Raw genomic sequence first — 22273 nt, forward strand, 5'->3', positions numbered from 1 at the left:
AAAAAAAAAGGGTGTGTGGGGGGGAAGGGATAGTGCATGAATAAAGAAACAAAGCAATAGCAAGACAGAGTTACTGGAGAAGTTGTCAAGGTTCAAACTTTCTACCTTGAGGAAGAAATGTGGAATTTCCATGGGATGAATAAACATGTAAATTGTAGACTTCTTGACTATTAAGGTATATGAAGTTGTAATCAAAACAAGTACTTTGCATGAAGCCTCAGTTTTTATGCAGCTCAGAAATTCTCCTGAAACTCATTTGACTTTTTTTTCCTCCTCATTTCAAAGCATCTTCTTTCTAATGTAGACTATTCTGTGACTTTAGTCTAAATATCTAGGCATAATTCACTTTTGCCTTGGCTTATGCTTAGCTTAACAATATAACAGTTGACAGTTTGCCTTTCTGTGATTTATACCTGCATTAAGGCTTTTTATTACACCATAGTGTGGGATTGGTGATAAAGACAGGCTAAAAGAGTTTCACATACCTTCCATATCTGGCAGTATATTGTATTTTCCATGCTTTTTTTTTTGGTTTGTTTGTTTTTTTCTGTTTTTGTTTTGTTTTTGTTGTTGTTGCCAAGGCCAAGACTTCTTTATTTCTTTTTGTAAATAACAAAATGAAAATCTCCAGCATCAGCACTACCATTTCCTTGTCTTTCAACTTATCAGCCTCTTCTCCCACTTTCAGTCATACTCTTACTATTAGCAAAGAAGGAAGCAAAATGCTTATTTAACCATAATTGATCCACTCATTTTATTTTCCATTTTGTATTTGTATATGTAATTTCCTCATTGGAGAAAAAAAAAAAGGTTGTGTGAGACTAGACAGCCTATTCTATGTCATAGTAGACTATTTTGTTTGAATGGACTGCCATGGTGAATGAAAACATTCATGGTGGCAGCTGTGACATGTGAGTCTTAGCCTAGCACAAGTTGTGACGCAGATGTGTGAGTAGGTCTGGTCTGCTTTCAGGTTTGTGGAAGACTTCATAACCAGAAAACGTTCCCTGTTTTTCTCGTGAAATTGACATGATAAACTGGGAAATTAAACAATGGAGTTAGTGTCCCTTCATTTTATTATAATCTGGAAGTCAACTTTAATTTTCACAAAGTTTTTGTATTCTTTTTCCCTTTCCTGCATGCCACCTTCTTTCCATCTGAATGCCATTTTCTAACATTCGCTTTACTTAGGGTCACAAGCAGAACTCATGCTGGATGTATATCTGATTTTAAAAACCCTCTTGCTTGTGTGGAATTAGCACAGGGAGGAAACTGTGTCTGCATTCAATATAAATTCCTCAAGAGGAAGCTAAATTGCAGTTTAGTTCACTTTTGAGCCTTGCTTTGAAGCCTGTGGAGCAATTCATCTAAGGCTGATTTTGTCTAGCACTTATTGTGCTCCAAGAATTATTCCATTATCTCACTCTTATGTCATGCCTAGAATGTACCTGGATTCCAGGATAAGTGGAAAAAATTGTAGCATCTACTCTGGCAAGGGCTAACGTTCTCCAGTGCAGAATGTCCTTAGTAATGGTACTCAGTGATCACTTTGTTCTTCAGATCTCCTGTTGTGAGACCGGGATCATGCATGGGATTTAAATTTGCCTGACTGGCCTATCCTGTACATTAAAATAAACTGTACAAAGTCATATTTAAGCAGTATGACAGAACCATTGTTTAAACAGGTGTGGTCATGCCATTTTACATAGATTCAAATACAGTACAGTGTGCCAGTCCATTCCACTGAGATTGAGCAATGACTACATTCTACTTTGTACAGTACATTCACGCTTCTTCATTTTATATTGCAAGGGACTTTCAGTTTGTGGGCATAGTCAATGTAAATCTATTAATTCCAATACTTAATCTGGTCAGAGCCAATATATTTTGTAGACAGCCTGTGTTAGAACTTAATTCTTGTAATTATTTAAAGTGGTATAACTCATTGCAGGCAGTGTGTGCAAGTCATGTAGTTAATGTGGTTACGGCTCTCAATGCAGTCTGTACAAATCACACATCACAACATTTTAATTACATTGTCACTCTGCATTGCATATAGTTTGTGAAAATCTCAAGGTTATTTCACTCTTAGCTAATGATGGTAAAAACCTGTGCCTTTTATGCTTGGACAAAAGAAACGCAGTCTCACTTAATGAATTAGGAAGTGTACTGATTTTTTTGTGTTTGTTTCATTCACGTGGGGAAACTAAATAGGGCATTATCATTAGAAATCAGTGTTCTCAAACTATGAATATTAATTTTACAGCTACAAGGACCAAAAGTCCATATATCTTTCCTTTCAATATCTAAAGGGAGGCTAGGAGAAAGAAAGTGACTGTTGTGCAGGGTCTATTGCAATACAAGAGGAAATGGTCTCAAACTAAAAGAGGGGAGATTTAGTCTGTATAAATGGAAATTTTTAAGAATAAGGGTGATGAAGCACTGGCACAGGATGCCCGGAGAGGTGGTGGATGCCCTGTCCCTGGAAACATTCAAGATCAGACTGAACAGGGCTCTGAGCAACATGATCTAGTTGTGGATGTCCCTGTACATTGCAGAGGAGTTGGTCTAGATGACATTTAAAGGTTTCTTCAAACTCAAATGATTAAAGGGTATTCCATAAATTAAAGTTTATATGCAAGTGCAGTTTTTCTTGTTTGGGGCAAGTAATAATGAAATTCATGTCTCTGAAGCCAGCTCTGGATACACAGTGCAGCACCTTGAAGGTAGCTGAGCCCACTAAACAAAGCAGAAAGTAATAAAGCCTCATATTTCAGAAGTAATTAAGTCAGGCACCATGCTATATAGGGCAGCCATACAGCCTTAGGTTCCACAAGGAGCTTGCTTGCTCTGGCAGTGGCATCCCACTCTCAAACACTACTAGGTGTGCTGGAATTGTGTGCTCTGTAGCTCTGTACATCAGCTTTGAAATTGAAGAGCCAAAGCTCCCACTCAGTGGCTGCTTAGCTTCTCTGCACAGGAGACACTTTTATTGGTCTCTTTATTAAGTGTGTTTCAGTAATTCATGGGAATGATTGCATTTGCTATAAAATAAACATTATTGCATTTGTCCTCTACTTGCCCTATCAAAGCAATTGTTATAGTTTTGTTCACTTTTTAAAATTTCTAGGAAAAGTACTTTCCTTACTGCATCTCTGGCTATAACGACTACTACAAGAGCAAGAAGAGTGTTGATTCTGTGTTGATTTCCCATGGTAGAAATTTAGACTAATGAATATTACACAAAGAAGTCCTTGACCTGTACTTCTATGTGTGCTCCAATATATCATATTACACAATATATGTAGAAACATACCTGTTGTGACTGTTCCAAATCATCCAGCAGGTATCAGAGAAGATTCAGTAACTAGGCCTCATCCAATATCTCAGTGTTTTTTATCACTACATTTTGTGTTTTGTTTTGTTTCTTAAAAAGTGAAATTTTGTTAATCAGGAGTTGTATTTTTATTTTATTTATTTTCTTTTGTAAAACATACTGTAAGCATAAACTCATGTTTAAAATGACAGTGGAAAAATCTGCAATTTTTCTTCTCTGCTTCTTCTTCTGACAGAGGCAAATCTGTCAAATCAACATTGCAAGACTTTCCAGTTGAACCACAGATTTTCTTTAATTTATTGCTTCTATTCTATGTAAATAAGAAGCATTTTTAGAAGGTTTTTTAAAAGAATTCCTTTACAGAAAGGCTGCTTTACGTCAATTCAGAAACAAGATCCTAGACAGATGATCTGAGTCCAGATGATAGGTATAGCTGTATATGTGAAAGAGGTTGCCACTCTCTGCACAGGTGTACAAGAGAGCCCTCCACAAAATGTTGAGAAGAATATGTTTCAAAAAAAGTATTATGAAAGGAGAAGATATATTAGAATAGGAAATCTATGACAGAAATTGTAGACTTGAATTTGAAGGAAGTGTCACGTTCAGAGCAATTTCAGAGTTGAGAAGGTACAAGGAAGCTTTGCCAAGACAATTGAAAGCTCTCGAGACTAGGAATAAAGATGATTTTGTGAATTTGTAGGACACACCATGCAAAAAGTGAATCTCCAAAGCAAAAATAGGCAGAGCTATTAGTTTGTTCTAGCTAAGGGATTTATATCACATGCAGCTGTCTCTTAATGCCTTTAAGTGATCCATGTGCATCTAGAGAAAGAAGTTATAGTGGCTTGTGGAAACCCTGAGGATGGAAGACAGTGAAGTGTACTGGCATTATGAAGATGTAGGTCTCTGTTTAATGGTTGCACAAACTGTAACATGTAAGAGCTTCTCCTTGAACTGAATGGTAGCTCTATGGCAACAGCGGTTGTCATTTTGTTTGGTAGGATTTCACCACACCAATGGCTGGTTAGTTTTACAGGTACTTAGGCAACTGTGTTTCCTTGTAAAGACATAATGTTTCTCAAATGAGCAATATTTTATTCTGAAGCCTGCTTAACTTTCACTTTACATTATCCTGTATTAAATACCCCAAGATTCATACACTGAAGAGTGAGTGATAAAGGTAAGCTTAGGATACATAAAACAGGACGAATTCTTGATCCTTTCATACTTATCTACTGTTGAAGAGAGAGATATTTTTAGCTTTTTACAAAAAAAATCACATACTGCCTGTTACTACTCTTCACAATGTTGTTTGAAAGAACTGAGTTTTACACTATTTGTACCTCAGATTCACCTGTATCATCATTTCTTTGATAATTGTTTAGTTTTCTGTTCATGATCAAATGCTTTTTTGTGTGTGACTTTCGGAATGATCCCTTTCTTTTCTGAAGGATGCACTGTGGGAGAGCACAATTTCCTTACATAGTGGAACGCTGCCTGAACAGACACCCATTCAATGAATAGCACTTTTCATGAGATATTGCAATTTACATTTCAGCATGGCTTGAAACTCCAAACATAGACCAGAATAATGCTATTTTGACACTAGAAAAGCACACACACACACAAACATTTATTTTTTTTTTTCTCCTATAAAGCTTACAAATACAACATGAAAGAAAGCAGACAAGATATCAACAAGAGCAGTGAAAGGAGATGGTGAAACTATGTTGATCAGCATGAGTGATCTGAGCACAACAAAAGCTATGTTAGCTTTTTCTTAGCTATCGTAGGAAAGCAGTCTACTAAGAGAGGTTTTAAAAAATGAAGGCAAGTCACTTTAGTGGATGTTTATAGAGAGTTGTCTGAAATCACAGGGGTTTTTATGACAAAGCATAAAAAAAGTGGGGGTCTGGATTAAGTGATGAGTAGGAATAATATGATGATTTAGACAAAGGAGAAGGAAATAAGTATGAAGAATAAGTAAAACGAAGAAGTAGGTAGGGACATCCTGTGTCCAGCAGACTCCTTGTCCCCAAACTGGTATTACTTTAATGGGGAAGGTAGGTGTCAATAGGCTTGAGCAGTATCTAAGAATTTACTTAGAAGTTTATAAGAATGTAAAGTGCCATCTTCAAGATATATGAAAATTTGCAAGTATGGGAAGAGAACTTTGAGTTCGAAGGTAGAGTTGCAGGCTCACCAGGTTGGGCAAATGCTGTCAAATGTTTGACAGTTGTAAAGTGAGAGTATCTATAATGTTTTAAATTTATTTATTTATTTTCTCTACAGTATATGAGCTAAAATTTGATTCATTAAAAACTGTCTTCAATGCAGTGGTACTTGCTGAGGCTCAAATTCCATATTGAGTGTACAGGTTTGGGGCTCTTAACACAGGAAAGACATGGAACTTTTGGAGAAGTTCCAGAGGAGGGCCACAAAGATAATCCAAGGGCTGGAGCACCTCTCCTATGAAGATAAGCTGGAGGAACTGGGCTTGTTCAGCCTGGAAAAGAGAAAGCTGGAATGAAACCTAATTGTAGCCCTTCAGTATTTAAAGGGTGTTTATCAACTTTTTACATGGGTAGATAGTGATAGGACAAGGGAGAATGGTTCTAAACTAAAGGAATGAAGATTTAGGTTAGATGTCAAGGGGATGCTTTTTACTGAGAGAGAGATGAGGTGTTGGAATGGGCTGCTCAGAGAGGTTGTAGATGCCCCATTCCTGGAGGTGTACAAAGCTAGGTTGGATGGGGCCCTGGACAATCTGGTCTAGCACTTGATCTAGTGGCTGGCAATCCTGTCTGATGATCCTTGATGTCCCTTCCAATGCAAGCGATTCTATGATTGTAAGAAGAGTTAAAGACTTGATGGTGAAAGAGGAGAGATATAAAGACATGCTTGCATTTTGAAAACAGAAAGGGGCATTAGACTGAAAAGCAAAGAATAATAATACTAAAGAAGTTAAAGATGTGAAGGAATTCAGAGACTTCTGGGGCAGGTGGATGGTTTGTAAAACAAACAAACAGAAAAACCTAACCAAGTAGGTAAAGAGACTGTGTCTTTGAAATAATTTAAAGAGGGGGAAAACATGAGAAGTGAAGGGGAACAAAGTCAAGAATAAATCAGGAATTTTCTTTATTTCTTTCTGCCATTAACCAGTAGAAATTCAGAGAATGTGGTAGTAACAGGAAATTAAACAAACTCAGAGCAAAGTTAATACAAATAAAATTTTGTAACTCAGAACTCAAGTTTAGTAGTTATATTGGAGAAGTGTGCATATGTGTAGACAATTCAGAAAGAGCGGGAAATATATTTGAAATTCAGAATAAAAGTAGAATTTCTGAAGGAATTAAATCATTTTTAAAAGTTTCATTGTATTGATTTTAGTTTTTACTTTTCTTAAATTGAGTGCCAAATAACTTAATCTGCTTTCCAAAAAAAGGCACTAGGACATTTTTTTCCTAAATACATAAACATAATTGTTCCAGACTATTTTGTGATTCAAAAGAGAAATCTATTCTGTTTTTTGAGCATTCTTCAAAAAATTAATATCATATTATTTGTTCTTTAGTGCATTTGATACTAAGAAAGATGCTTCTACTTTTTTTACCTGAAGTTTTTATCTGAATGATTTATTTATGCCTTCTCCATGTAAGATATGGTACGAAGTTAGAAATATGTACGTGCTGTTGTATGCTAATTATCAGCTGCAAAAGAAGTCTAGAAAACAGCTGTTTTTTTGAATCTTGCCTCTGAAAATTCAGATATTATCAAAAAAAGAGCCTTAAGAGTTTATAAAGATGACAGTTATGGCTGATATAGACCATATCTTTTTCGAACAATGACACTGTGGAAAGTTAAACTAATGACTTTAATGTGGCCTCGAGAGCCATGTAGCAAAGATACGTTGTATTCTGAGAACTGCATTTTTCATTGTTTGCTTGTCAATCTTCCATGCTTAATCCATAAAATTTTTGAAATTTCTGTACACGGTGGTTATTAATTTACAGATATTTTTCAAGATTCATATTAAATTTTCATTTTATAAAAGACCTCTTATTGATAATTGTACTTATATTACAAAATCTTAATCTGTAAAAGTGTTAAAATAGGTAAATGTTTCACTGAGTAGAAGAAAAGGTGAAAAGATTAAACATATCAATTTTTTTTCTTGAAAATAATAACTTAAAAAATCTGTCAATCAATTTACTGAGCTTTAATGTGAAAAATGAGAAAATTTATTTCTTTCCTATATTGGAGACATTGTGAAATGGAAATATTTTGCCCAGCGTTGTTAGCAATCAAGAAGCACTAAAAGGAAAGTGGTTTCTTATCTCCTTTAAGAACAACCAGTATGAAAAGCCACAGTTGACAAGTATTTTGATTAGGAATGTGGAAAACTGTAGTGGTGGAAGTGATTAAGTATTCTTGAAATACTGACATGAATTTATATGTGTTTGAAGGGAAGGTGTAGGTGTTTTTGGTTTAAAGTAAATGTTCCGTTAAGTATTTCATGTACCATAACTCCAGCAATATTTTCACTAGAGTTCACTAGAGACATTAAGATTGTTTCTGCCTATGTCAGTAAAAGCACAATTTCTCTATTAATTGTGTTTCTCTGAATGAAGTCCTAGAAAAACGCTGTTACATAATTCGTACATGCATGGAAGTATGTATTTTTATACGCTACTTTTACTAGTAGAAATATATTTCTTTTAAAAAATGGTCGGTTTTTTTCCAAATTTGCCTTCGTTATTGTATACTATGCATTAAGAAATACAAATGCTTCACAGGCATTATCAAAGCACATATGATATTTAACTTTAAATGTTTTAGCATTGGAATTTCTGAAATATACCTATAAAGCAAAAATATAAAAGCAGACAAAAACTAAAGTCACAATGAGAAATTTGACTTCAGAATGATTTTTAATTTTAGTAATAATAATACAGCTGTATTTATGTTTACCTCTCAATATCTTGTCTCTTCTGCTCTCCATCTCCAAAAAATACCTTCTCAAAAGACATAGTAGCTGTGGCTTTAAAACAGAAAGATCAGCGTAATATGAAGTTTTCAGGTGACATCTACTTGAGAATGCCATACAACTTCATAAATCTTAGATTCAAACATTGTAAATGTTGAGCTGTGTGACTGGTAAATTTTACGATGCACATTTCCAGCTCATGAATTCATAACAAGACATTTTCAACTTGCAAATCTTATTTAAGAACTGTGACATTAATGTGTAAAGACTGCATGTACTATAGTGACAGCAGAAAAATTAGCCTGATTACCATGGAGTCTAGCCTTTTGCATTTGGCTCAAAAAGCCAAAAAGGCTTAATATTTGTCATGGCTACCTGATAAAAATTGCCTAATGATTTGATAACAATGTTATTTGCATAAGTTTTATCGAGCACTGTGTGTTCAATCAAAACTTGAATCAGGATATTTTTTTCTTTGGTTGATATGATGATATGTAGTTTTGCATATTCATTCAGAACATTTCATGTTCAAATTGTTGCAACAAAAGATAGGTGACTATGACAGGAAAGAAGATACTTCTGAAGAAATTCCGAGATAACTGCTGGTAGTAAAGAATTGAGATAAGTATCAGTTTCAGCAGACTTCGTACTTTCCATCTTAAGTAAGCAAATATAATATCTGAGTAAAACTGCTCCCTCAAAGTTGTTCATAAACAGAGTACATGTGCTATCAGTATGCATGGATCTCCATATCTGGAAGAATCAAGTCATAAGTTCAAAATTTGGTCCTCGTTTTTGCCAAAGGATTACTTTGTGCTTGCAAGACTTTCCCTTTGCATTAACTTTTAGCCAAGAATGGTCTGGAAGCACTTTAACCTCTGGGTCTAGGCCAGTGATGAATGTCTATATTTTTTTTTTTTCCCTCACTGAGCATAATTTTTCCTTTTCTTCAATATAAAAGAATGAATCTGCACTGAAGAATTGTGCTAAGTAGCTCTAAGAGGTACCATTCTTATAAACAAACAAACAAATATATAAAAGGGGAAAAATGTAGATGTGTGTCTTCATGTCTTTGTGTTCACAAAGATTGATATATTTAAGAGTGAATCACCATGTCAAATCTCTGTTTGCTAATTTGTCCGAGAAACTTTTTAACTTTGGATTTTCGGATAAAGTAAAAGATAAGCAATCCAAACTTGGTAAATCAACCTGAATCAAAATGATAATAAAAGTAGCTATAACCTGAACCTTTACTTGTGTATATGTATATATTTTTAAATTGAATCTTGTTCCAATTTAGGGGAACAAACTCTAAATTAAAGAGAATGTATGATAACTTTTGTCTGTAGAGATAATTGCTTCTAATTCTCTAATCTCTAACCATTTAGTTTGACAGGATTTCAGATATATGTTACTTATAAGCAAAATCTTGTGTCAGAACATATTTTGCAGATAATAAAATCACATTTTGATATGGTTATAATTTATAAGAGAAATAATTTCAAAATTGAGATGTGTATGAAAAAACGTGACCTATCTATACTACGTTTTCAATTATAGTTTCAAGATAACTGTTACTATGGTTGGGTAATACTGAACATTTTGAGTTATCTCTTTCTTCTCTTGGACAAAAGAGATAAAATTATGGACTATGTACCAAAGTGAATTTCAATGCATTTTTAGATGGGTTGTTTACTGCTATAGATTTTCTTTGTCCAATATAGTTCTCGGCAAAAATTGAAGCAATTGTGCTGTAATCCCCATCAGACCTCCCTCTGTCTCTCAGTAGAAATTGGTTTTAGACATGAAAATAATCTTTGAACAAAGAGAATTCTGCTGAGACAATTAAAAAAAAAAAAAAGAGCTTGGGTCAAGAGTTCTGATTGTCTTTTTGTATGAATACAGGATTGCTTATTCTTGAATGAGTTTTAAAAAGGACATTTCATGTTTATAGATCTGGATTCCAAAACTTTGTTGCCATCTAACTCACTTAAAAGAATATCTGGGAAATAAACCTCTTAAAAGAATACATTTTCTCTAGGCTACCCTAAAACATACTGAATAATTCATGGGAACGACTGAAATAAACACAATAAAGAATGAAGCAGTTAAACAAACACTTCTCTGAATTCTGAGTTTATATATTTAACTATTTGTTCTGTGCACAAGATTTGGTCAACAGTGCGACATAGAAGCAATGGTTGAGGGAAAAGTCCTAAGGCAATTATATTTAAACGTAATTTAAACATTTTGTTAGCTAGTGAGGACAGAACTTTGAAAGTTCAGTGAAAAGTGTGAAAATTATCATGTTGATTGGAATCATTTTACGTTCATCACAGAATGATTTCATCTGTCTTCCTCCTGGTCCTGTTTCTCAGGGTATTCTTATTGTATGTGGTTTCCTGTTCTGCAGTACTGATTAACTGAGACAATGGTTGGGAAATGCAGGGAACAAATTATGTTTTAAGTATTTATGTATCAATAGTCACTGGTGTAGCTGTGGCCTTCACTGACTTTTAGGAACTGAACAGAACTGAGACCTACAAAAGACTAGTTAAAAAGAAAGCAAATTGTTCACTTTTTTTTTTTTTAATGTGAAACATATATATACACATATATAACATATATGTATATATATATACATATTTATACATATACATCCTTCCCTATGTCAGTTATGACAAAAGCATAGGGAAAACTTAAGTTTGTTAAGCAGTTTGCAGGAAAAAAAACAAAAAACACCACAAACAAACAAATTTGCAGCTAACCTTGAATCAAATTTGAATAAAAAGTCATTTAAAGCAAAAATAAATTTTGGATTATATTCTAGGGTAGTAATTACTGCAATGTAGTATTAATATATATTTATTTGCCTAATTGAGGAAATATATTTTCCCAACAGCTGTTAAAGTGTTGAAGATTTCCAGTAGCATTTCAATATTTGCTGTGTGTTTAAAAACAAAACAAAAAGCAATGAAAACAACAACAAAACAAGTAACAGAATCTTATGAGTTGGAAGGGATCTCTGGATCTCACTTAGTCCACTGCCCTGCTAATACAGGGAGTCTAAGAAGACTCCACAACCTCTCTGTTGTTGCAGCCTGTTTCAGTGCTCTGTCATCCTCACAGTAAAAAACTTAATGTGTTCCAATTTGTATATATTGCCTCTTTTCCTGTCACTGCATACCACCAAAGATATCCTGGACTCATCCACTCGATATCCACCCTTTAGAAAGTTACAAGTATTGATAAGACATCCTCTCAGTCTTCTCTTCTCCAGACTGAACAGTCTCGAGTCTCTCAGCCTTTCCTCATAAAGGAGATGGTCTAGGCCCCTCATCATCTCTGTAGATCTCACTGGACACTCTCTGGAAACTCCCTGTCTTTCTTGAGCTGAGGAGCTCAGAACTGGATACAGTACCTCGGATGTGACCTCAGCAGGGCAGAATAGAGGAGGAGGATCACGTCCTTTGACCTGCCAGCCATGTTCTTCTTGATTTTAAAATGAATTGGGTTTGAGGGGACCTTTATAGTTATTTAATTCCAACTCCCCTGTTATGGACAGGTTGCTCAAAGCCCCATTATGCCTGGCCTTGAATGCTTCCAGGGTTGGGACATCCACAACCTCACTGGGCAACCTGTTCCAGTGTCTTACCACCCTCACAGTAAATAATTTCTTCCTAATATTTAGTTGAAATCTACTCTTTTCCAGTTTAAAGCCCTTTCCCCTCATCCAGCCACTACATGCACTTATAAAAAGTCCCTCCCCGGTTTTCCTGTAGGCCCCTTTCAGGTACTAAAAGCCTGCTATGAAGTCCCTTTGGATCTTTCTCTAGGCTGAAGAGCCCCAGCTCTCTCAGCCTGTCCCTGTAGAGGAGGTGCTCCACACCTCTGATCATCTTTGTGGCTCTCCTCTGGACTTGCTCCAACAGCTTGATGTCCTTGTCTTGGGAGCCCCAGAACTGGATGCAATATTCCAGGTGGAGTCTCACAAGAGCAGAGTAGATGAGCAGAATCACCTTCCTTGTCTTACTGGTCACACTTCTCTTGATGTAATGCAGGATATGGTTGGTTTTCTGGGCTGCAAGTGTATATTACCAACTCATGTTGAGTCCTTCATCAATTAACAACCCCAAATTCTTCTTCTCAGAGCTGTTCTCAAGCTGTTCTCTACCCTATTTGTACTTGGGATTGCTCTGCCCCAGGTGCAGGACCTTGCACTTGGCCTTGATGAACTTCATGAGGTTGATGTGGGCCTGCCTTTCAAGTCTGTCTCAGGTCCCTCTTGATGGTATCCCTTTCCTCTAATATGTCAGCTGCACCAGTCAGATTGTGTCATCTTGTTGAATGTGCACTTGATCCCACTGTCCCTGTTGCCTACAAAGTTGTTAAATAACACCATTCTCATCACTGAGAACACCACTTGTCACCTGTCTCTACTTGGGTATTGAGCTGCTGACTGCAACTCTCTTAAGTGTGACCATTCAGCCAATTCCTTATCCGGCAAGTGGTCCTTTCATCAATTCCATTTTTCTCCAAGGATATCTCAGGATGCCTTTGGCCTTCTTGGCCACAAAGGCACAATGCTTGCTCAACCTGTTGTCCACCAGGACACTAAGCTCTTTCTCCTTTCCGTCAGGTCAGCCCCTAACATATACTGATACATGCAGTTATTCCTTCCTAGGGGTGAGACTTTGCACAAAAATAGAGACAAAATAACAATATGTGAAAATACCCCTATGCATAATAACACCTGAGACATTTTTCAATCCTTCCATTTGAAAGGTGACTTGTTTCAGCCTTCAGTATTTCAGTATTTCAGTGTTCAAGCTTGCTTGTTTACCAACATCATTATGTTCAAACAAAAATAAAAAAGCAACCTTCTGGCATTTAGAACTTACTATTGGAACAACAAATTAAGCAAAACATGGTGTGTATTAATGTGCTAACCTTGCACAGAATGCATGATTTTCAAATTCAACTAGAAACAGAACACATACTAGTTTTAAAATCAAACATACTTTTCCTGCTTAAGATATGCTGAATGCTATATATGCCAGAGATATCTGTTGGAAGATCAGTACTCAGTGGAACTGGATTTTAACTCTTAGCATTCTTGTTTTTTCTTAGCCTACTATAAAATAAAATGTGTTCAAAGGTGGAAGTACCTGAATAGGAATGGATATACTAGAAGCACATTCCTCCCCTCACCACATGCACAAACAGCCATTGTAGGAAAACATTCCGTGACGGTATGCAAAGCTCGCAGATTCTTTTTTTGAGTATATAGCTTCTGATCCGTTTGCTGTGAAAAGAAGGCTTGAAGCCATATGTAAGTGCAGTGTTGTAACTCACTTGACTCTGATAAACCTGGAAACAATTCCTCTCTCACAAGCTCTTACATTTGAAAACACTTAGATTTTACAGTGGTAAATACAGACAACTAATTAGTCTAACGTAAATGTTGCCAGAATTGATCTTCAATATAGGAGGATTAATGTGTGATAATGGTACTTGAAAGCATGAAGATAGGGGTTGGTGATCTAAATAAAAGATAAAGCAAAATGATAAGACCAAGAGTTTTTCAGGTGATGTGGAAATAATTTAAGTGTTGCTATGATTTTCTGTGATAATCAAAATCTTCCACTAGCTGAAAATTGTTATATGGAGTACTAAAGAGAGAGGATCCATAATAATATTTTAATATACTGCTTCTGTAAAATTTCTTTTTTCATTTCCGTAGAGAAAAACGCCTACTTTGTTGTAAGCATTCATGCTATTAGTTTTATTTCTTGTTGGCTGAATGATAGCCTAACTGGAAATACTGTAGGAAAATAACAAATCCAGAAATGATGAAGTTTTCCAAAGCACATTTAGCATATCTTTGAGTGTGACTGCTTGAGTTTCATGATTGTACCTTACTCAAAATATCCCAAATAAGTTAGGCTTTGCTGCTTCTCTTCTTCCTGGAATTTCTATGTTGTGTTTGAGAAATGTGAATTTGGACTGGAAGAGACAATTTCATAATGAGTTTTGTGCTTTGTGCCTGCAAAACAGTAGAAAGGTGGACATAAGTTTGTACAAAGAGCACCAATGCTACATACTTTTGTAAAAATTGTTATTAAGAAGTATAATTTTCTTCTTTCAATTGACTTTATGCCTCAATCTCCCAGTTACTGTGGTTTAGATTATTATTTGACTAAGTGTAAATAAGTAGCTTACTGGCACTCTTTTTCATGGCATGAAATTTTCTCTGAGTCTTTTCTCAAAGACTCCAATATAAGTCCTGACCTAAGTGGAAAAAAGATTTTTTTAATGGTTTGACAACATCTATTTCTTCATTTTTTTAATATCCAAAGTTAAGAAACTACTATCCTCTTAGAAAAAGGGAAAAATTCAATATCATATTATTTTTCTGCAGTTTCATTTAAAAAAAAGCAAGAGACTAGGTTCCAAGAGACAATGTAGAGGTATTAAGTACTTTGTCAATAATTAGGTTTATTTGTTTGTTATTTTCTGCAGAAAGAGTACTTCGACAATTATTTAGTTTATTTGCTTGTTATTTAGAACAACAAAGACAAGCTTGAAGAAAGCTTGACAGAAGTTGTTGGCTTGGAAACACTATGGTACTAGATCAAAAACTGGCATTTTCTTGTTTTCTGAGCTGAATTTGATTTCAGAGACTCTTCATTGATTTTGGTGGTTTTATCTTATAATGCTTGTTCCTACTCTTGGGATTTTGTTTTATTTCCTTGTGACCTGATTCGATTCCTTTTAAATGCTCCTTATTAAAGTAGAAATGCTGTTGGAAATGCAAGGAAGTCAGACTTTGGTTTAAAAAGTGTATTCATCCTTTCCCTCCTTTAAACTTTGAGGGAAGCTTGGTGGTGCATTCTTCTTGAATACGATTAACCTGTAAACCAGTATTAGATCAGAGTTTTGTGAATTAAATTCTTTTCTTCCTTCCCTCTCTTTCAATTCTGCTCATATCTATACATTTGATGAAAATTCAGCATCAGAAACACTTTAATATTTCAGTTTTCATAAGGAAAATTTCAGGCTATGATATTTATAAATATTAATTTCTCAAACAACTCAAAATTCATATGAAATATGTATTGCGCTACCCAAAAGCTGATGTCTTTATGCAGTTATTTCATAAAAATCTAGTAGAGAGTCCTCATACAAACAAACATGAAAGTTTAGTAGTGCATTATAGAGTTAGGAATAGAAGTTATTTAGGAAAGGAAATAGTTTTGATTCTAGTAGCTATTGTAACCTATAACTAAAAGCTGTATTTCCTGTGTGGGAATGTGAGATAGGAAGTTATAGCAATTTATAGCACATTTGTAGCTATTACAGAAAAAGACCTATCATTTCTGAACTATAAACGTACTGCTGGCCAGATCAGCTATCAGACTAAGATGCATGGAGGAAAGTCCATGTTAACAAAAAATCATTAATGTCAACACATAAATTAAAAGCCAGTATGATATAACATTCTCCCCCGAGTCTTGTAGCAAATCCATGAGGAGAACAAAGCCTGAAACAGAACTGGGCTCATATAAAAGTATGCTGTTATTATATAGAAACTCGGAAAATAGCTACAGGTTTCCTCATTTTATTGTCTCTGAATCTTCTAATGACTAGTGTTTCTATCAGGTTTTCAAAGCAAAGCTAATATAAATCAATATTTTGAAGAAAATCTGATAACCAAAAATGTTAATTGTTCTGTTAAATCTGCAAAACAGGTGCTGCAGCACAGCAGCAAAGGCCTGTACACAAAGGCCTACAAGGTATTTCTGTTTCCTTTTTGTTTTATAGACCTATATGTTGTTTAGTTGCCAACTCAATATATTAATGCATATTTGACAATAAACACAGGAAATGCTACTAGTATAGTTGCATTGGTATAATGATATGGGTCACATCAGTTACTGAATCAAGTCCTTGAGATGCATTAGTGAATGCTATATTGGTACATTTATTTCCTGGAAGATCTGGACTCTACTATTTGATTTATCTGTATATGTGCACATGTGCACAAAAAAATATATATATATATATTAAAAAAAATATATATATAATGTTTTAGGAACTCAAAAATTGGAGAATTCATACTTGGAACTACTGCTTCATCCCTGATTCAAACTAACAGTAGGTGTGTGTCTTCAGCTATAACTATGAACTACACCTGAAAAGAAACTTTTATATTTTGCGGGGGAGGGGAGGGGAAGTGAGAGGAAAAAAAAAAAACCAATTAACAAGAAATTTGTTAAATAACAACATTAATTGTAAGATCCTAGAGAAATAGACAAGCAGTATCTAGAAGCATAGTTCTAAAGATGCAAACTGATAGTGGGGTTATAACTTTGAAAAGCACTGTAGGGTAAATGAATTATTTGTAGGGATAAATGTACTAATTTGGTCTCAAAGATACCATTAATGTTAAGTATTTGAACTTTATGAGGACCTGCTTCAGCTTAATTCACTTGATCATTTTCCTAACAAAGGAATATACTACCAAATGACTGCAGGATCAAACTAGGACAGTCCAATCTCAGAAGAAACAGTAAAACTGTTCCTTTTTTTTTTTTATTTTTTGTTTTTGTTTGTTTGTTCGTTCATTTGTTTTTGTTTTTGGTTAGGCTTCTAGGAGAAAGTGTTTTATTTGGAATTAAATTTACATGCTTTTTGTCAGCATTAGGAAGGGTAAAGTTTTATGAAATAGTTGTGAAAATTAAGTCAGCTCCATTGACTTCAAATGAACATCTGATTCTTTGGTGAGAGTATAAAAAATTGTGTGAGAGACCTCTGTCTAGCAGTAGATAAAGGGAGGCTTGTAAATAATTTTGCATGTGAATTCTTGACATTTTATTAATTTAAATAAAGAAAACAAATAACTGTTAATTACTATAAGCAGAGATTGTTTTATTCCAATATGCATCTGGCTACCTATTTTGCACAAGCATGTAGACAAAATCATTTTGTTGTTTCCATCTATAAAATTCTGCTTCCTCAAGGAGTTGAGAGTTGTGTTTATTTGCTTCCTTCATAATTATACTTTATTATTAAGATACTTCACTTTTAATAACTTATTCTCTATTGTAATTTGATTATCTCTTGGATTACATTGGAGTTTTCCCGTGAGGATTTATTTTTATTTAATATCTTTGTATAATTAAAGATGTCTATGTTGTATTACAGAATACCAGCCTTTAATGGAAGTAGCTGAAGTCTGAGATGTTGCTATTCCGGTTCTGATTTGGGACTTGGACTCTAGTGATACAGAAAGAACTGTGAAATTTGCCAGATGAAAATCAAGGAAGAAATAAAAGATAACAGTTTACTATTCCTTGTTCATGCTTTGTGTCTAGTGGTACATTGCTAAGTAACATAGCTGCCCAGTCTTTTTGCAATGTTGGCATGTCTTTCTAGTTTAAAGTTTTGGGGTTATTTACTTTAAAAAGTTTTAAAATTTGAATTCATTAAAAAAAAAAAATGCCAGCATGATTTCATTAGCTAGACTTGTGGTTTCTTTGATTGGTGAATTTTTATTTTTTAAGGGAGAATATTGACATTTAAATCCATTGTCTTCAGAGGAGTTGAATAATGGAAATTAAGACTACATGGATGTTTATACGTATTGCACTTTAAATGTTTCCTATATCCATACTTACATGCAAGAAAATATTTCTAAGTGGAGACAGCATATTTTTTTTTGTGTATAAAAATGACTATTTCTGGTTTTCCTTTCTCCAGCTTTTCTTCATAGCCTAATTGGTCTAATACTATTAGGAACCATGTATTTATCTATGCCTCGCTTCAGTACATGTAGCGGTATTTTGAAACATTTGCGTTGTCTTATGCTAGTGACAGAATATGCATTGAGATATATATATGCATTGAGATATATACTATAAGATGTAATCATAAGACACAAATCAAAAAAGAATATAAGGCAATAATTTTAATAATTTGAGAATATAATTTTGAAGTTCTTAAAGGACAACAGAGACATTTCTGCAATGCGTAACAGTAGATAGAAAAATGTCTTTCTTTGTTTTGTGCTGAATGCAAGACTTCAGCACTGAAACAGTAAGATTTGAGAAAATTTTGGTAACATTTTTTATTTTAATTTGCATCAGTTTTAATTTGCAGTTCCAATGCGTTCAACTCATTAAATGTTTATTATCACATCAGAAATATACCCATTACATATTTTATAGGCTAATATTCCTACTGTTAATGCTGTTTATTTACAAACAGGAAGGCATTTAATGGGAATACTATTGTTTGACATGAAATAAAGGCATCTATTTCATCTCTGTAAATTTGATAGGCAACTACATATGCAGCAGCTATGGCTTATACCCCCCAAATTAAAAATATATATTTTATATATTTATATTTATATATTTAAATATCCCGAGTAAGAACAAAATAATTGTATAATGCTGTTTTGTAAACTGAAGATAAATTAGGTTTGTACTGGTTAATTACAAGAAATTTTCAAGAAACTTTCTGTTAAACAATAAAAGTACTTTGAGTTTGATTGTTGCAGACATCATTAAAGGTATGTGTTTAAAGTCATGATTAAAATCTAATGAAGTGATAAAGATTGCAGTGTAATTATTTTTGTGATGATATTTAAGATGAAGATATTTAAAATTGCCATGCAAAAGGCATTACTAGAATTCTAGTATTAATCTAGTATTTGATTAATTGAATAATACTGAATTAATTGGGGAAATAGGGAAATAATTTGGAAAAAAATGATTATCTGATGTCATCAAAGTACCAAAGTAGGATGATTTTAATTGCTGAAAGTTTTGGTGTATGTCTGTGCTTTTATCTATTTATTTATTTTATGGCATCAGTTTCTAGAAACAGTGTGCTGAAATTGTGTCACGGCTTGCTATTTTTAGGGATTTGTGTAAATTGAGGTGGTGAGAAATTAGCATAACAATTACTGTTTTGGTATGTATTCTTAATAGAGATTGGAGTCTTATATGGTATTAGTGCTCTTAGAGTTAAAGTACACTTCTGTGCCAGGATGAAACAAACAAACAAACAAACAAAAATGACAGCAACAACAAAAACAACAAAAACACAGGACAAACAACCCCTCTCCCAAACATAGATAAGAACAAAAGAGATGTATTCCTTGAGTTAGATGAATTCAGCACTTTTCACAAAGACAAAATAAAGCAAAGAAGTAAAGATAGCCCCTAAAGGGCCTGCACTGTTATTCAGAAAGACAGAAGTATTTATTTTTCTAGAATATTTGTTACATCAGATCAAGTTTAAAAAATAGAAAAAGAAGGAAATATGATTGAGAATCACTACCATGAAATCTAAACATTAATTACCTGGAATGTTAATCTTGTTTCACAAGTCCACAGCTTTCAAAGCCATGTGAAAAACATCAAGTCCAAAATGAACATAGATTTTATTTGCATTCACATGATTGATGACATCTAGAAGTGTTTTCTTGTCAATCTAACAGTATATTGAAGAAATATAGAAAACCTAGAAATCTGCATAAGTTTACTAATGAAACCACAGATGTTTATATGCCTTCAACTTTGATGTTGAAAATAATGTTTTTAATATTTTTCTTCACAGTTATATAACATTAATGCTGTTAGAGATGAGATAAAACAACTGTCAAGACCTAGATCTAGAAAGTCCCACTGAGCTGATATATCTATGTTGAGGGAGAGTTTATGAGTGAAATTATAGTTTCTTCTATGAACATTGCTCAGTGAAATATGGAGTTTTCTTTAATGTGATTTTGTTCTTGTTGCTTTAAGAGATTGGAAGACCATAGTTTTCTTTTTCAAATATTATGTGTTGCATCGTTTATGGCTCCTATTCCACAAGTATACAAGAGTGTATTCTAAAATAAACATGAAGGAAATGATCAAAAGGAACAACCTGTTTTATTTAAAACTTTTGGGCTATCTATATACTCATAATTCTCATGTCTTTAGACTGATTTTGTAATGGCTTATTTGCTTTTTAGCGTAGAGTCAATTTATCTCCTATATTCATCTGAAAGGCCTCTTATATATACCTTGAGATATCTTTTTATAGTCGTATTAATCACTGCTATTCCACAGAAATTAGTGGAGTATCTGTTTTTGTCTGTTTGATTAGTTTGTTTTTAAAGATTGTGGAGAATAAGATTTAACTATGTTAATATATTTCCAAGATAATGTTAATTCTTTTTTGGTGTTTCATGGAAAGTACGGTTCTAAAATACAAACCTTTTATTATTTAAAGTTTTGTTGTATTATTGCCCTTATTTTAGATGTTTTTATTATTCTCATGCATGAATAGAAAAATCACCATTTTCTAATGTATTGAAATGTTTGAAATACATTTAACACATTATCTTGAGCTAAATATAAAATAGGCTGAAGTACTTGACTAACAGCAGGGACAAGGGCTACACAAAGGTGTGTGACACCCGCTAAAGGATGAAAAAAGGCAGGACATTTTTTTCTTAGATGTTTCTGAAGTCAGGGTGATGAGAATGACCCCAACACCTGTAGCTGCAGAAATGTGACACCTACAAGTTCTTGAATGTTCGTGGAGGCTTGTGCTCTGTTTTCACTCTTCCCTTGCTATCTGTCACAGATCCATCCTGGAAATGGGATGCATGATTTTCTGAGCCATTGCTGTCATCCTGAGTGCTCTTGTGCAATATAAGTAACATTTGAGAAAGAAACAATGTGTGCTTGAAATAATTACTGAGTATAGAGTAAAAAAATTAATATGGATTAGAAAGGCAACTTTAATTGTAATGCTTGATTTTGAAACCTTGATATCATTCTCTTAGGACAATTTCTCTATAGTCACGCACAGACTTTTAACCAATGAACTAAAACTTTAAAAATATGTAAGGTTAGGATCTGATTTTTCTGCTTAAATCAGTGTACTGAGGCAACCTCAGCCTGATCTGTATGATGAAGATATATGTCTGGAATGTTTACAGAGATGGATCCTGAAGTTTTTGGTAGAAAGGTGGGAAAAATTCCCACCTGAGCTAACAACCTTGACCTACCTACCTTGTATTCTGTTATAAGTAAGGTTTTAGTAAGAGTTTTCTGTAAATTGCAGGGCAAAGGTCTCAGCAATGCAGCAGAAACATTTGATAATCTTTTTAAGTTGCATTCTGCCAAAACTGGCTTATGTATTAGTTATTGTTTGCAACCAATACAACACTTGTCCTAAAATTTGTGCTACTGCTCTTCCTTTATTTGTATTTTGCATCAGATGCAGACCTATGGATTCTTAAGAGGAGTTTGTGCCCCGCATAGGAAATCCTTCTTATTTTTTTCTGTGTAAAACATTGTCTAACTGTATTGATTAGCTCTTGCAGAAGACTGTCTATGTCACACTTTATGAAAACTTTTTACAAATCACCCTCCTTGACTAGGGGATTGGACCAGACATCCTCCAGAGGTCTCTTTCAACCTCAATCATTCTCTGATTTTGGAAAAGAACAAGGAAGAAAATGTGATATGCAAGGATATTTCTATCGCACCAATGAATATGTGAAAAAAAAGATGACATGCATTAAATAAGTAGTTTCTGTGAACCCCAAAGACAAGTTCACATCTTTTGATCTGCAATGATACTTCTTGCTCCAGCCAAAAGCAGCATGGCTTAGGTATAGCATGCTAGAAAAAATGTTTTTGTGCAACCAAGGAAGAAATGCGGCACATCTCTAATTTTACTAATTATCTAAGCATATTAAATTTGTTGGGGTTGATGAAAGAATGTTAATTAAATTTGCACTTTTCCTGTATACAGTGATGACAAGGACATGAAGAGTCTGAAATAACAGACAGAGATATTAATTTCTTAAGTAAACATACATATATTTCTGAGGATTAATGACCAGAAACACTGATACTTAACAGAGAAAAGGTTTTTGA

General features: G+C 34.1%; 1 long non-coding RNA gene across 1 annotated transcript in view; it reads left to right on the forward strand.

Moving 5' to 3' along the window:
• LOC104910238 overlaps nt 1-22273 on the forward strand; it is a 60212-nt gene that overhangs the window by 991 nt on the left and 36948 nt on the right. The gene's annotated exons all lie outside the window — the stretch shown is intronic.

Source organism: Meleagris gallopavo, chromosome 3 (assembly GCF_000146605.3).
Source record: "Meleagris gallopavo isolate NT-WF06-2002-E0010 breed Aviagen turkey brand Nicholas breeding stock chromosome 3, Turkey_5.1, whole genome shotgun sequence".
Taxonomy (NCBI): domain Eukaryota; kingdom Metazoa; phylum Chordata; class Aves; order Galliformes; family Phasianidae; genus Meleagris; species Meleagris gallopavo.